Below are 15,229 nucleotides of genomic sequence, written 5' to 3' on the forward strand. Positions count from 1 at the left end.
CCGAGGGATTTCCATTTACTAACATCACCCTCTGGAGTTAGGGAAGAGCTTCCCCAGCACACAACTGTTCCTGTTTTTTCATTGGAATAATGGTGCACTGACATTATTACAATAAAAATGAAAGTGAAATGAGTTGATCAGCTCATTTCACTTTCACTGCATCAGTGCTTAGGGACATATGCCTCCCCCCAAGCACCAATTTAGATGGTATAGGTATCACAGGAAAGGTGAGAATCCCCCTTTTCCAATGGTACCATTTCTCTACTGGATCCTCAAACAAGGATCCATTCCACCAGACACCATGGACTATTTCTTGATAGGGTAGCGGTCCCCTCGTGATGAGCTAGCGCTCCCCCTCCACCAGGCCCAAAAAATCTTTCTGACTTTCCCATGGGCAGATTGGAGGGTAGAAGCTCCAATCTGACCCCGGGAAGTAGGAAGCCCTCTAAACACCAGGGATTATTTTATAAGTTGATAAATGGGTGGGGGTAGCGTTTGGGGCATTGGGTCTAGCCCCCCCACCCTTTTATCTCCAGCAGTCTTTCTGTGCCCTGTCTGGGGCAGATTGGAGATGTCTTTCTCCAATTACTTTTCCAACAGGAGGAGAACACAAAAAGATGTTTAGAGTTTTGCCTGGCATTTGGGGTTACTTAAAAGTGGAGGGACACATCTCAGATGCAGCACCCACCTATATGTTATCACTAGAAGACAAAATATTAGAGAAGTTAGAAAATTCAGAATTCAAACAAAGACTTCATTAACTGCACGTTAAAACAAGGCACCATGGGTTTTCTGGGTGGAATCTGGGTGGTGAGTCACAATATTATTCGCACAACATGAGACTAGTTCTGAGGGGAACGCAATAGAGAATGCAAGGTTTCATTCTCCACAACCATGGGACTAGCTCTGAGGGGACAGCAATAGAGAGTGCAAGGTTTCGTTCTCCTTTAGTAAGGAATCGAACATAGATGAAGAAAAGTAGGTTTCTACAGGGATTTTAGATTCCCACTTGAACTCTAGGTTATTGTTTTTCAACAAGGTCTGAAACATTTTATTTTCTTGTTGTAATTCCAGAATCTTAGATTTAATGATGTCCTGTGAAGATTGTAGATCTTTCTCTACAAGGACAATGGTGGATTCATCAACTTCACAACAACCAGCAGCACTAAACCTTGGATTTTGTTTAAATGTGCTACTACTGGCCTGGGTTCCAATAGGTCTTCTCTATTCTGCTAATTGTTAAGCTTGAATGTGGTCTTAAGCATTGGCTCTTTAGCATCAAGGACTCTGATCTTTATTAGGACACAAGTCTGGGCTATATGATTCAAATGGTAAACAGAGGTTATGAAATGTATCTGTTCTTTCTTTTGTTGTTGTGGGGTTGAACATTGTATGTTACAACTACTTTCAGCAGACTTGTGAATGTCAGAATTCTTGTTCAGCAAACTTAGGGGGTCATTCTGACCCTGGCGGTAATTACCGCCATGGCGGAGGTTGGCGGTAGCACCGCCAATAGGCTGGCGGTGCTCCGCCGGGCATTCTGACCGCAGCGGTACAGCTGCGGCCAGAAGCGGAAAGCTGGCGGTGTACCGCCGACTTTCCGCTCCCCATGGGAATCCGCCATGGCGGCACAGCTTGCTGCGCCGCCATGGGGATTCTGACAGCCCATACCGCCATCCTGTTCCTGGCGGTTCACCCGCCAGGAACAGGATGGCGGTATGGGGTGTCGTGGGGCCCCTGGGGGCCCCTGCAGTGCCCATGCCAATGGCATGGGCACTGCAGGGGCCCCTGTAAGAGGGCCCCACAAAGAATTTCAGTGTCTGCTTTGCAGACACTGAAATTTGCGACGGCTGCAACTGCACCCGTCGCACCTTCCCACTCCGCCGGCTCCATTCTGAGCCGGCTTCCTCGTGGGAAGGGTGTTTCCCGCTGGGCTGGCGGGCGGACTTTCGGCGGTCGCCCGCCAGCCCAGTGGGAAAGCCAGAATGACCGCCGCGGTCTTTTGACCGCAGGGCGGTCTTTCGGCAGGAACTGCTTGGCGGGCGGCGACCACCGTCCGCCGCGGTCAGAATCACCCCCTTAGTATGGTATAATTCTCCATTTGCAATGCTTATATAGTCATTGAATCTGCATCAGAACAGAAAACTAAGGGCCAGATGTATCATCACGGGCCTTTGCGATTCGGTAATAGCGATTTTTAAGAAATCGCTATTACCGACTTGCAAAGTGCCATGTATCACATTTGCGATTCGGTAATATCGATTTCTTAAAAATCTCAAATGCTATTACTGAATCGAAAATTGCGATACCTGTTGGCCCATAGCTGCGAATTATTTGCATTTCCAAAATTGCGATTTCTGAACCAGAAATCGCAATTTTGGAAATGCAAATCCCAGGGTGCTGGGGGCCTATGGCCCCCTCTGCTGCACCCCAAAAATGTTTTGGGGGACATGTAAGGTGCACACATGCCAAAAGGGCATGTGTGCTTTACATGTTCAATTTAAAAATGCATTTTAAATGCATTTTTAAATTTTGCACCAGGTTACCACCTGGTTGCAGTCCTTGGAATTTTGCATGTGCAAAATGCCATTCTGCGAAAAATTGTGATTCGCAAAACCCAGGTCGCAACGCAAGAAATCACTGTTTTAGCAATTTCTGCTTTGTGGTCTGCGAATGCCTTTCATGCATTGCAGACCACTGTTTTGCACTCGCAAACGGCTGAATTTACTGATTCACACCATTTGCGAGTGCAAAACGTTTTTATACATCTGGCCCTAAGCGCTGCCTAGCTAACTGCAACTCCCCTCACTCCCAGCCTTTACACGGCTGTCTGACTGGCACAGAAAGGCTGGGGGTGAGGGGGTGCTGGGGGCTGCAGGGGCCCCATACCTGCCCATGCTGTTTGCAGACAGTGTGCATTTGAGGGTGCTGGTTGGCCCTCTCTGTGCTACGAGATAGAACTCAGCTCATTAAAGGAGCCAAATGCTACCTCGTAGCACTGTTCCTACTGGTGTGACCAGCAAGAATGACAGAGTGGTCTTGTCCATCCGAGATGGGACACTGAGTGACATTTGTGTGTACTTGAACCTCTTTACATTATTGAGTTGAATATAAAAAACCCTGGTGGGATGAACATGGAGTAAGAGCTGGTTGTTCACATATGAACTTTTTGGAGATTGGTTTGATTTTTAATCTTTGGTCTCTGTTTTTGATAACAATTTTGCCACAGGTGTTACATTATTAAATGTGCTATGTGGATTGGTGGAAGGATTTACATTTGTGTTCAGAATTTAGCCAAATATGTGTAAATCCCATGTGATGGATTTAATTAAGGGTAATGAATTTGTTTTATTGGCGCTTCTTGTTATTATTCAGATTAATGTATTTGCACCTACACCTTTTTAAAGACATAATTGCAGTATAGCCTTGGTATTGCCCACTTGGGCTTGATTTTCATTTCATATTACTTAATTATAGATGCAATGTATCGGCTAGATCTTATGATCTTAATAATTTATATTTATTTTTATTTTTTATTTTCAGATGTATTGAATTGCAGACTGTTTATTTTCGATGGCAGAATAAATTTTTGCAAAATATCATGTCTCGCTAATTGTAAATTGCAAAATAATTGTACCAATCAATGAACAGCCAATTTTATTTCTTTCAAGTTCAAAGACAAACTTTGTAAAAACAAAATGCATGTTCTTTTAATGATGTCACTTGCAGGATCCATCTTCTGTTTTCTTCAAAGTCGTTTTACTTTGTTAAATTTTCACTATGGATTGGTCTGCACTATAGAGGCCCTAATTTATACTTTTATTTGCACCACATTACCATCATTTATTGACTCAAAAGCAGCACAAACTTACAAAATACAATTGTATTTTCTAAGTTTGTGCCCCTTCTGTGTCAAAAAATGATGGTAATGCGGCCCAAAAAAGTATAAATAAGGGCCATAGTTTTGAAAGGGGATTGACCCTGTCCTTGAGAAAGGCGGCATAGCGGAAATGCATTTTCTGACATCTAATAAACCAGTGGTTTCATCCCGGAGGAGTTCTTCATATTATTTGTCTGCTTGTGGAAATTATTACGGGTGCTGCAGCCCGTTAAAAAAGCACCAGCACGTCTGCGGTTGCAGTCGGTATTCTGCGGAACCTGTTTTGTGCAAACACACACATTACATATACATATATATATATATATATATATATATATATATATATATATATACAACAACGTAGACAATAATGGGAATGTGGGGTAAAGCAAATGGGAATGAGGGATAAAGCACGCAGGAGCTTGAAGCTCAATATGGCTCTGACCCACAATTTCTGTTACAGATTCTGACTGCTAATACCCATATATTGGATATACATGCAAAGCCACGTTCTTTGGAGCTGGCCCCTATGGTGATGTTAAAAAAGTAACTGAAAGACAACACTCACAGTGGACAAAAAACACCACGAGGTTGTCAGCTCAGCCCAATCAAACAAGAACAGTAAAGATGGTAGCAGCAAGGGTGTAGAACTTAATACAACCATGATAGAGGAGCTAGCAAGGAGGAGTCCTTTATAGGATAGAAGAAGAGAAAACAAAGGACACACTTGGCAGAAAGCAAGTACCAAACATACAAGGAAACTAGAAACAAGGCAGCAGGAAAACAACCAACTATGAACTGGAACAAGGAAATTGAAAGAAAGGCAAGGACTGGGCAAAGGAAAATACAGAAGGAGAGGCTTCAAGGGAGCACAAGAAATGCTAGTCCAGGAATAAGGAAACATGGAAACAGCAGGCAGAAGTAGTTCAAGGAATAAGGAATAACTGAGGATCAGGAGTCAAAGATCACTTCAAGTGGTGCTAGTTCCAGAACTAGGATTTGCTAAGGCTCAATGACAAGGTAGCACTGCAGGGAGTACTAGATCAGTAACAAGGATTCAGTAACTACAGCTCAGGAAGAAGGATAGCTACAGCTTAAGAACTTGAAAACCTACAGCTCAGGAACAAGGAATAACTGCAGTTCATGAACAAGGAAGAAAGAAAAACAAAAGCTCAGGAAACGGCGAGAAATAACTAAGGCTCTTGAACAGGAACAAGGAAGAACTATGGTTCAAAACTTCAGGTAACAAGGGTCGGTCTCACCACAAAACATCTACAATGACCAAAACTGGACTGAAAAGAACTTAGGCTTAAAAGGGCTCACAGTAATCACATGAATCAGGTGTGAACAAGCTAGCAGCAGCCAGCCACAGGTGTGCTGAATTCCTCTATCCATCCTTGGCCTGCAGGGGTGGAGACGAAGCAGTAAGCATGGGATTCCAGGTAAAGGAGTTCCAACCATGAGCAGACTGGCTTCCACAAACTCAGCCATGGATTATGAATGGATGGTAATTTGCAATAGCATCCAAATGACTGGAAGTCTGGGTATGCATGCAGGGGAAGGCCTAGAAGCTTGTTTGAGGATTGAAAAGCCCCACAAATTGGTCCCCTGGTGGTTTTAGTCAAGGTTTGAGTCAAAGTTTGTGTTGTCAAAGTTTGAGTTTTGCAAGGGATTCTGAGTAAAATAACCAGGTGGGAGCCAAGCAAGGTAGCACACCCTGAATTCCCCAAGGTTTTCAGTTTTAAAAAATATACAGGTTTGCTAGGTTTTCCTATGTGCTGACTTAGCTAGGCCCCAAAATCCACAGCTATCCATTTTGAAAAAAATGGGACAGTTTTGAGTGGAAAAATGAGATTAACCATGTTGCATTTTAGGCCGTTTCCTGTTGCAGGGATTAGGCCTACCCACACTTCTTAAGTACCATTTTTATCAGAAGACGTGTGACCCTAGGATAGTAGGATTTTTATTAATACCAATTAGATTTCGCTGTATTCGTATCTTCCAAATGTAAGCCAGCGGGTAAGAAAGAAGTCCTTTTAAAAAATACCCTCTAAGTCACATATGTCTACAGGTTCCCACAAATTCAAAGATGTACAACCACTGCTTTTCACCATATGAAATGATCTATACTCAGTACAGAATGAAAACCCATTGTATGGTGCAGCACAGTTTATGGCTCTGGATACATTGAGTTCTTGGAGAAATTACAAATCTTACATATCCCCACAACCAAAAGGTTCTCACTAAATTAATGGTAGATTGCTTTTGTAAATCACCCATTGTGACAAAAAGTTACAGATGAAAACATTGTCACAAATGGCTGTTTTTTCCTTCTCGTTTTTTATATTTATTTATTTCAAGTTAGTTTCTTTGGGAAAACCTTGAAGGATCTACACATTTAACCCCTTGCTGACTTTCAAATTTTGTCTACTTTTTAGAAATCTATAAGGTAGGAAAGTGCCCTTTTTGGATGATTACCCCCAGGCTTTTTGCTCTGGATGCTATTAGTTATGAAAGTGCACTGGAGCATTCTAACTAGTCCCCAGTGCCACTGCTCTCTGCCTGAATTGGTAACTGTAAATTGGTATCCCCAATTGGCAAGTACTTTAACCCCCTTATAAGTCTCTAGTATATGCGATCACTGGTACCCAGGGCCTGGGTGTTAAAGGGGTCTCCAGAGCCTGAAGCACAGTTTGTGTCACCCTGAGTGGCCCAAATAATACTACTGACAGCAGACCTACTATTGCAGACTGCAGGAGTAGTGCATGCTGCTCGACCTCGACTGTGCCCACATCATATGTGGCACATCCCCAGCACTGTCTTTAACATATGTCAGACAACTCTAAGATAGGCCTCCTGAGCCCAGTAGGCAGGGTGCATTAAATAAAGGTATGAACTTATAAGTCCAAGCTTCTATGTCCCTATAGGGGTCTTTTCAGTTAAAGGCTTTTATAGGTGAATGACAGCCCATAGGATAACATGGGCTGGCACCCGGGCAAACATCAGGCCACCAACTCTTTTATGGTATCTCTGAAGTGGGTCATGTTTGGTATAAACCAGCATGGCTTTTCACCCCTGACATGTCAAGGAAAATGTGTCATGGACCCAGTATGCAACCTTGGATGTTGAGTTACCCACTCAGTTACCCCTATTTTCCTGTGCCCTGGCTGCCAGCCCGCAGCTGCTGACCCAAAACAGGAATCTGACACTCCTGGGCAGAGGTGCAAACACTCAGAGGTGTCAGGACAGTGGCATGGACGGGAAGAAGGTCTTACGTCCCTCCGTCCCAGGAAGGCTAGTGAAGTAGCACACAAGAGCTTCAAATGGCACACCACGTCTGATGTACAAGCAGGCAGTCTCCCAGCTGTTACCCTGCCCATGGGCACATTTGCACCCGGGCAGGCAGAAAAATGATTTAATCAGGAGGTGTACATCCCCAGAAGGCTAGCAAAACCTTTAGGGTGTGCAGACTGGTCAGAACAACCAAGGAAGACTTCTGCCACCATGAAAAGTGGTAAAATAGAGGGTTATGGATCAGAAAAGTGCCACAGCCTACCGGATGTGGTCACCTCAAGGCCAGATTAGATGCTGGGGCTAGTACCCCATTTATTACTTACACCCACATCTCTAATGCATCTAAATCTAGGATTTAAGGGCTCCCCTGGCACCAGAAACTCAGATCTGCAACAACGTTTGACAAGAGGACCTTGTCAACCAAAAGGCATGATATCATGAACCTGTGGTGACCTCCTGGAACTGCTCGATTGCATGGGCTGGCACCCGGGCAAACCCCAGGCCACCAACTCCTTTGTGGTATCTCTGAAGTGGGTCATGTTTGGTATCAACCAGCATGGCTTCTCACCCCTGACATGACTCTCATGTCAAGGAAAATGTGGCATAGATGTAGAATGCAACCTTGGAGGTTACCCTAACAGGGGTCAGGAGCCAGGACAGGGTTGGGTAGCAGGAATCACCTGCAAGAAGTGAGGGACACACATTAGCCCTGCACTATGGCATGGGGTATGACTCCTGAAGGCATTCACTGACATACATTGGGTGGGGACTCAGTCTCACCTATAAGCCACACTCTGTGCCCCTGTAGTTGTGCCATCAGCTGTGGGACACTGCTATTCCTCAGGACAAAGGCATCATGCACCGACCCAGGATACTTGGCAGTGACGTGGGAGATGTACTGATCAGCAAGGAACACCATCGGGACATTGAGTGAGTGGAAACTCTTCCTGTTCCTTTCAAAGACTTTATTACTCTTTGAATGGACTAGGAATTTGATTGCATTTACCATGATGCATTGCGGTCATACTTTGTTGCTGGAGTGTAAGGAGTGTGCTCTCTTTCTTTGAAACTGTCTTATTGACGGCTTACTTGAGTCACGGCTGATGAGCCTTGGGAGGCACCTGTGTGCCATGAGTGGTATTTAACTAGAGAAGACATTTGGCGGCATTTCAAGCAAGCCCCTATAACATGCTGCTCCCTGCTGATGACGGGCTAAATCCAGAAACACGTGTACAGGGAAATACGGCACTTGCTGCACCTACTGAGGTGAAAGACTTTATTACTCTTTGAATGGTCTATGAATTCAACTGCATTTACCATGATGCATTGGAGTGATACTTTGTTGCTGGAATGTAAGGAGTGTGCTTCCTTTCTTTGAAACTGTCTTATTGACGGCTCCCTTGAGCCACGGCTGATGAGCCTTGGGAGGCACCTGTGCACCATGAGTGGTACTTAAACCCGAGAAGACATTTGGCAGCATTTCAAGCAAGCCCCTTTAACATGCTGCTCCCTGCTGATGACGGGCTAAATCCAGAAACACATGTACAGGGATAAACAGCACTTGCTGCACCTACGGAAGTGAAAGACTTTATTACTCTTTGTATGGAGTATGAATTCGACTGCATTTACCATGATGCATTGGGGTCATACTTTGTTGCTGGACTGTAAGCAGTGTGCTCCCTTTCTTTGAAATACTCTTCCTGTTCCTGTACACTTGTTCATTGGCCCGGGGGGCCTAAGGCAATATCTGTACAAGAGGTGGTACTACTGTTGTGCAACAAATACCAGGTAGCAGTTCAGGCTCCAATTGTGCACATAGCTCTGTGATTCTGCCCCTGTCCAGACAACAGGTGAGTATGATGTGCCTGTCCTCCAGTGTAGGCAAGTCCACAAGGGATCTGTACATCAGTGCTTGCCTCCTCCTCCTCCTATTTCTCTGCAGTGGTTGGTACCTAAGGGACCCAAAAGTAAGAAGGGAGTGACAACAGGAACCATGAACACACTGCAGCAGTGTACACGGAGCATGCTTGTATTTTGGACACTGGAATTGCATAGGTGAGTACATTTGACTACAATGACGCACTTAATAATCTGTACATGTACAATTGCCTTATAAAATAGCAAACGCCTGTCCTGTATGCAGGGACAGGTGGAAGTGACCTCACTCCGCCGGCGTTCGCGTCATGGCGGGAGGCAGTTTGCACCGCCGTGCAATTCCTCATTGGCTAATATCGCCCTCTATGAAGTATTGGAACCAATAATGATCGACGCCGGCGGTGACGGTGTTTACCGCCACGGATGTGACTGCCATTTTATCACTACCACTTCACTTGATTCCTGACTTTTCACAGCTCGACATGTCAACTGCGTATGCTGCTGTGACTTGTGTCTGGAACCTGCCATGGCACGTGCAACAGGGGAAAGGGCCCCAGCCTTCACGCCGGAGGAGTTGGAGAGGCTCGTGGATGGGGTCCTACCCCTGTATGAGCAGTTGTATGGGCCTCCAGACCAACAGGTGAGTACATCATGGGTACGTTGAATGCAACATGGTTGCATGTAGATGTATGACTGTGCTAGCAGTGTGTCATTTGGGGAGTATGGCTGGTGGCAGTGTTAATGCAGGGATATGAGTCATATGTGTGCCTGATGAGGGGCTAATGCAGTTTGTAGGCCATATGTGTGACAGGCTGGATTGTCTTGTTCATGGTGTCCCACTGGTTGTGTTTCCTCTGTAGGTCAGCGCCCATCAGAAGAAGGGGTTGTAGCATGCCATCACCAAGGACATGCGGACGCTGGAGGTCTATAGCATGCGGAGCACTCAGTGAAGGAAACAGTGGAAGGACCTGAGATGCTGGTCCCGGAAGACTGCGGAGACCCAGCTGGGGATGGCCTCCTAACGAGGGAGGGGTGCCTGTCGGAACCTGACCTCCCTGATGGCCTGCATACTGGCGGTGGCCTACCCAGAGCTAAATGGGCACTTGAGGGCATCACAGCAGCCACAAGGGGGTGGGTACAGTGTGTTTGACAACCATCTCAGTTGCCTGGCATGGGATTTGGGTGCAGGGTACTAGTCAGTGGATGCCCCAAAATGCCAGTTTAGACTTTGCTGCATGGTCCAGCTTAGATTAAGAGGGTGAAATGCATGTATTTGATAGCTATGTAGCTGGCAGGGCTTAGTTGGTCCCAGTGGGTGTGTAGCTGGCAATGTTTGGTTCCTACCGGCTGTGGTACTTAGCCAATGGAATGGCCCCTACCTGTTGTGGTACTTAGCCAATGGAATGCCAGTGTGGGCCATATTGCCTATTCCCAGTCTCAGAGTGTGACAGTGATGTGTATGCCATCTGTGCTGTTGGTGTTGTGATTGACCCTGTGCTCCCTTTCTTTATTCCACCTCTATCTCCTTTTGTCATCCTGTCCATGTGTGCATTAGCATCATCTGGTGAGGGAGCAGGGGCACCAGCAGGTGAAGGAGCTGCAGCCCAGGGGTCCCAGGAGGCAGAGTCCACTGATGCTGAGAGGAACAGTGGAACGGAGGGTGAAGGGAGCCCCACGGCAGGGACAGGAGCTCATACCACTGACTCTGATTCCTCCTCCAATGGGAGCTCCCTGGTGGTGGCGGACCCCTCTGGGATCACCCCAGCTACAGGTTCTACTGCTACCCCCATAGCAGCACTGCCCTCCCAGTAGCCCCCCCACTGAGTTGCCTGTTCCCGCTCACCCAGGACGGTAGGCATCTCCTTTGCCCCAGGCACCTTAGGCCCTGCCCCAGTCAGCACTGCTACCCTCAGTGAGGAGGCTATTGACCTCCTGAGATCCATCTCTGTACGGCAGTCAACCATCCCAGATGCAGCAATGCAATGCCTTCCTGGGAGGCATTCACGGTGGCTTGGTGGCCCTATAGACCTCGTTTCAGGCTCTGGCCTCCTCTCTGATGGCAGCCAGTGTCCCTCTTCCTTCCACACACCACATCATCCACTGCCTCCACTGTATCCCCTTCCTCCTCCTTCCTCACAGTCACATCTGCACTCACACCTGCATGGACTGCATCAACAGAACCTGCCACTTACACAACCTTGCCTACAGTGACCACAACAGCAGGCCCACAGACATGCACCCCATACACCACATGCGCAGTCACCATAACCACCATCACCACATCATGCAGCATACCCACCTCACTTGCAGACACCACCACAACATCCATCTCCAGGTCCTGTTTGTCCTACCCCACCCTGTCTGCTCCTCCTCCAAAGACACACAAACGCTCGCACTCAGACCCCCACCTCACACATGCACACTGACCATGCACCTGCACCCAAGTCCTGCACACCTCCTCCTCTTACATACACTCCCTCTACCTCCACTCCGATCCCTCCTCCCACATACCGCCCCATTGGCCCTAGAAACCTGTCCTTTCCTGCCTTGACCTCTTCCCTCCCCCTCCCCATCCTGGCCATAAGAGGAAGGTCCCACTGCCCCAGCCCAGTACCTCAAGCACTCAGTCTAACACTGTACCACCCCCAAGGTCTTCAGCTGCCACTTAAGGCACATGAGTGTGATGCCATCCCCCCACCCCAAGGACACTCCTCTGCCCCCAAAACGGAGGGCTAAAGTGCCGCCCCCTCCCAAACAGACAACCAAGACCATGGACCCACATCCAAAACCTAGGGCCAATGAAACCCCACCTAAGACAAAGGCAAAGGAGCCTCCTCCCAAGACCACGGCCAAGGAGGCCCCTCCAAAAACTAAGCCCAAAGAGGCCTCTCTGAAAACTAACCTCAAGGAGGCCCCTACAAAAACTAAGCCCAAGGACGCCCCTAAAAAAACTAAACCCAAGGAGCCTCCTGCCAAAACTGAGGCCAAGGAGCCTGCTCCCTCACCAGAGGGCAGGGACCCCCCTCAAGAACCAGTGGGCAAGGAACCCCCTCTATCACCAGAGGGCAAGGAGCCCCCTCAGTAACTATTGGTATTTGGAAGGACCCCCACCCCAAGAACCAGTGGGCAAGGAGCCCCCTCAGTAACCAGTCGGCAAGGTTCAGCTCCAGAACCAGTGAGCAAGGATCCCCCTCCAGAACCAGTGGGCTAGGAGCTCCCTCCCAAAGAGAAGCACCGACCCAACCAACTCCACCGCCCTGCCCCCTAAAGTGCCTGCCCATTTCCAAAATGATGCCCCGGAAGAGTGGGATTCCGGTGTTGTCAGGAGTGAAGTTGGGGCTTGGACCTTGCCCTGTGGGCATTAGAGACTTTGAACTGGCCTTTGGGCCTGCATGTACATATGCACTTGTATATGTTTTTGGAATCTGAATTTTCATTCAACATAATTACAGTGGTTGGAACAGAGGTATGTGTCCTGGCTTTCTTTGCTCCTGGGTACTGTTACAGTTGATTTACTCTACAGCTGGTTCTGGGTGTGTGGTGTGTTTGTGTATGGTGTGTGTTATGCGTGTGTAACACTCTCTCCCTCCTTTGTGTGCTAGGTGGCTGTACTCACCATCGTCATCTCCGTCGGCATTGGTACTCCTGGACTGTCATGGCATGGAACTACTTCGCAAAAACTTGCAGTTCTGGTTCCATGACAGCAGTTGTCTCCTCTGTGTTCCTGGAGGTGAGTGTCTCTTTTTAAATATAGTGTTCCTACCAGGCTTTTGGTGTCGTTGCTACCGCCCCGAAAATCCTGGCAGTGTGCTATGTAACAATATGGTGGGCAGATCCTTGTCTTCCGCCTGCCTGTAGGTTGCTACGGCGTGTTCAATGGTTGTACTGCGCTGGCGGTTGGTGTGGTACATTGGCTGTCTATTTGAGGGATCACTGCCATTGTCATTATTTGGCGGTCATTACCACCAGCCTGGTGACAGTACTACCGCCATCACCGGCGGGGTAGTAACCTGACCGCCAAGATCATAATGACCACCATAATGGTATATTGCTTTTGTCAATCGGCCATTGTGACAAAAAGTGTGATTGCAAGTGCCCATTTTTTCTTACTCATTTTCAATATTTCTGTATTTCAAGAGTACTTTTCCTTGACAAAATCTTAAAGGATCTATACATATGACCCTTTGCTGAATTTGGGATTTTATCTACTTTTAAAAAAACTATAGCTTTTTTGTATCACCCATCGGTTTCCCAATGGTTTTCACTGCAAACTGTAAGTAGGTTGAGAGCAAACAGAATAGGGAAAATAGGCTACCTCTTAGAAAAATGCCAAAACTGTAGAACAAAATTGAGTTTCTAGATTCAGCTCTGCGTGTTCCTGAACGATGGGAAGAAGGTGACTTTAGTACAGCAAACCATAACAGATGCTTTACCTAGAGCACTTTTTCCATATTTTTCTAAAAAACTCAAAATCTTTCTATATTTTGCCTATTTCCTCAGTTCCCCCTTGGGTACCCCTACAACCCTGAGAATGTTAGGAATAGGGAACACAAATTTGACATGGATTTTTTGTGGATAAAAGGTAATGTAGCCCTAATCACAAACTACCCTAAATAGCCACAAAATGGCACAGAACTGGTGGGGGGAGGGGGAAAGTGTGCAAAGAACAACATTTTAAGTGGCTTTAGATTTGGGCCTTACCTGAAGGGCTGAACAGGAGGTAAAAAGTGTGGATTGAGCCAGTCTGAATTCAAGGATGTTCTGACTTCAGGAAAGGTATGCCTTTCTGCATACCAGTTTATGTTTAGTGTCATATGTCCCTTAAATAGGTTTGTCACTGGTTGTTGCATCTGTGCTCTGAATTCCTTTGGGGGCTAGGGTGTCTATTTGAACTAAGGCTGGTTAGAGTTCTGATTGGATGGCGTGGTAGGTGTAGGTACCTAGGGCTTGTGTTTCTTTTCGACCTAGGGCTTAGGATTTGGCTTCTGATTAGTTGCTAGGGCTGGGGCTGTGATTGGTTGAAGGGGCCAGGTCTCACCCTGGTCCTAGGGCTTAGAGCTTGGGCTCTGATTGGTAAGACTAAACACTAGGATGCCCATTGGCTAAAGGTCACTTGACCTAGGGTTATTCTACCTGAAGGCCCAGGGTGTCTGGGAGTCAAGGCTAAGGGTGTGGAGAACAAGGGCAGTTGTCTGTTTGGGCCTGTTTAGGCCAGAGATGCTGCCCTTTGTACAATTCACCTGCCATCACCATAACCCATCTACAACCTTAATAGCAGACTCTCAGTAAATTAACACTACTGATTTACAACCAACAAACCCTAACCATACTTAATGTCTCAACAACTACTACAAAATCCCACAAAGCAAATCTATACACTTTTCTATCCCAGCTGTCACACAATGGTATCTTCACTCTCATACAACACACCACTTTGGCCTAAATCACTATCAAATCTACACATCACTGACAAAGCACAAATCCACACTATTCTAAACCTTAATCTCTATAAATACACACTTCCTGTTCATACAAAACACCAGATCTAACCTCTACCTACTCCTAGCAAACCCCTTTATACTCTATCAAACCTATACTCAACTTTTACTCATATCACCCTCAAAAAACACCTTCCTCCCCTTTCTATTAAAAACACACAACTGAACAATTCTTACACTCCACCTCTTCTTGCTACCAAACCTAGCACAAACACTCATAACCCCTGTTCATCCCCTCTCACACACCACAATTTTGTAGATTGCCCACAAATAAGTGCTCCATCACTCTCTTAAAAACAAGCTTCACATCTACGAAACAGACTGACTTAGGGCCTGCTTTAGATGTTAGCCCTAATGGGCCCGCCGTCAACTTTTTGACTGAAAACCCATTCGCCTCCCTGAGGGTCTGCCTGCCCTGTTTAGATGTTAGCTGGAGGATAGGCAAAAGGCCACTGAAAGTCCGCTTTCACCGCCAAGAATCAACACCTGCATTGATGGCACCATAGGCTAAAGCAGGGGTCTTTAAACAGGGGGGCGGGTCCCTCTGGGAGGCCTTAAGTGATCTCAGGGAGGGTGCCAGGCTATGGCCAAAAGAATCATTATACAGATTACAGTGCTTTGTTTTAAGCAGAAACATGTTATTGCATTTTTAAAAAGGGAACAGTACTTAGCTGCAATGTTT

The sequence above is a fragment of the Pleurodeles waltl genome, chromosome 1_2, assembly GCF_031143425.1.
Source record: "Pleurodeles waltl isolate 20211129_DDA chromosome 1_2, aPleWal1.hap1.20221129, whole genome shotgun sequence".
NCBI lineage: Eukaryota > Metazoa > Chordata > Amphibia > Caudata > Salamandridae > Pleurodeles > Pleurodeles waltl.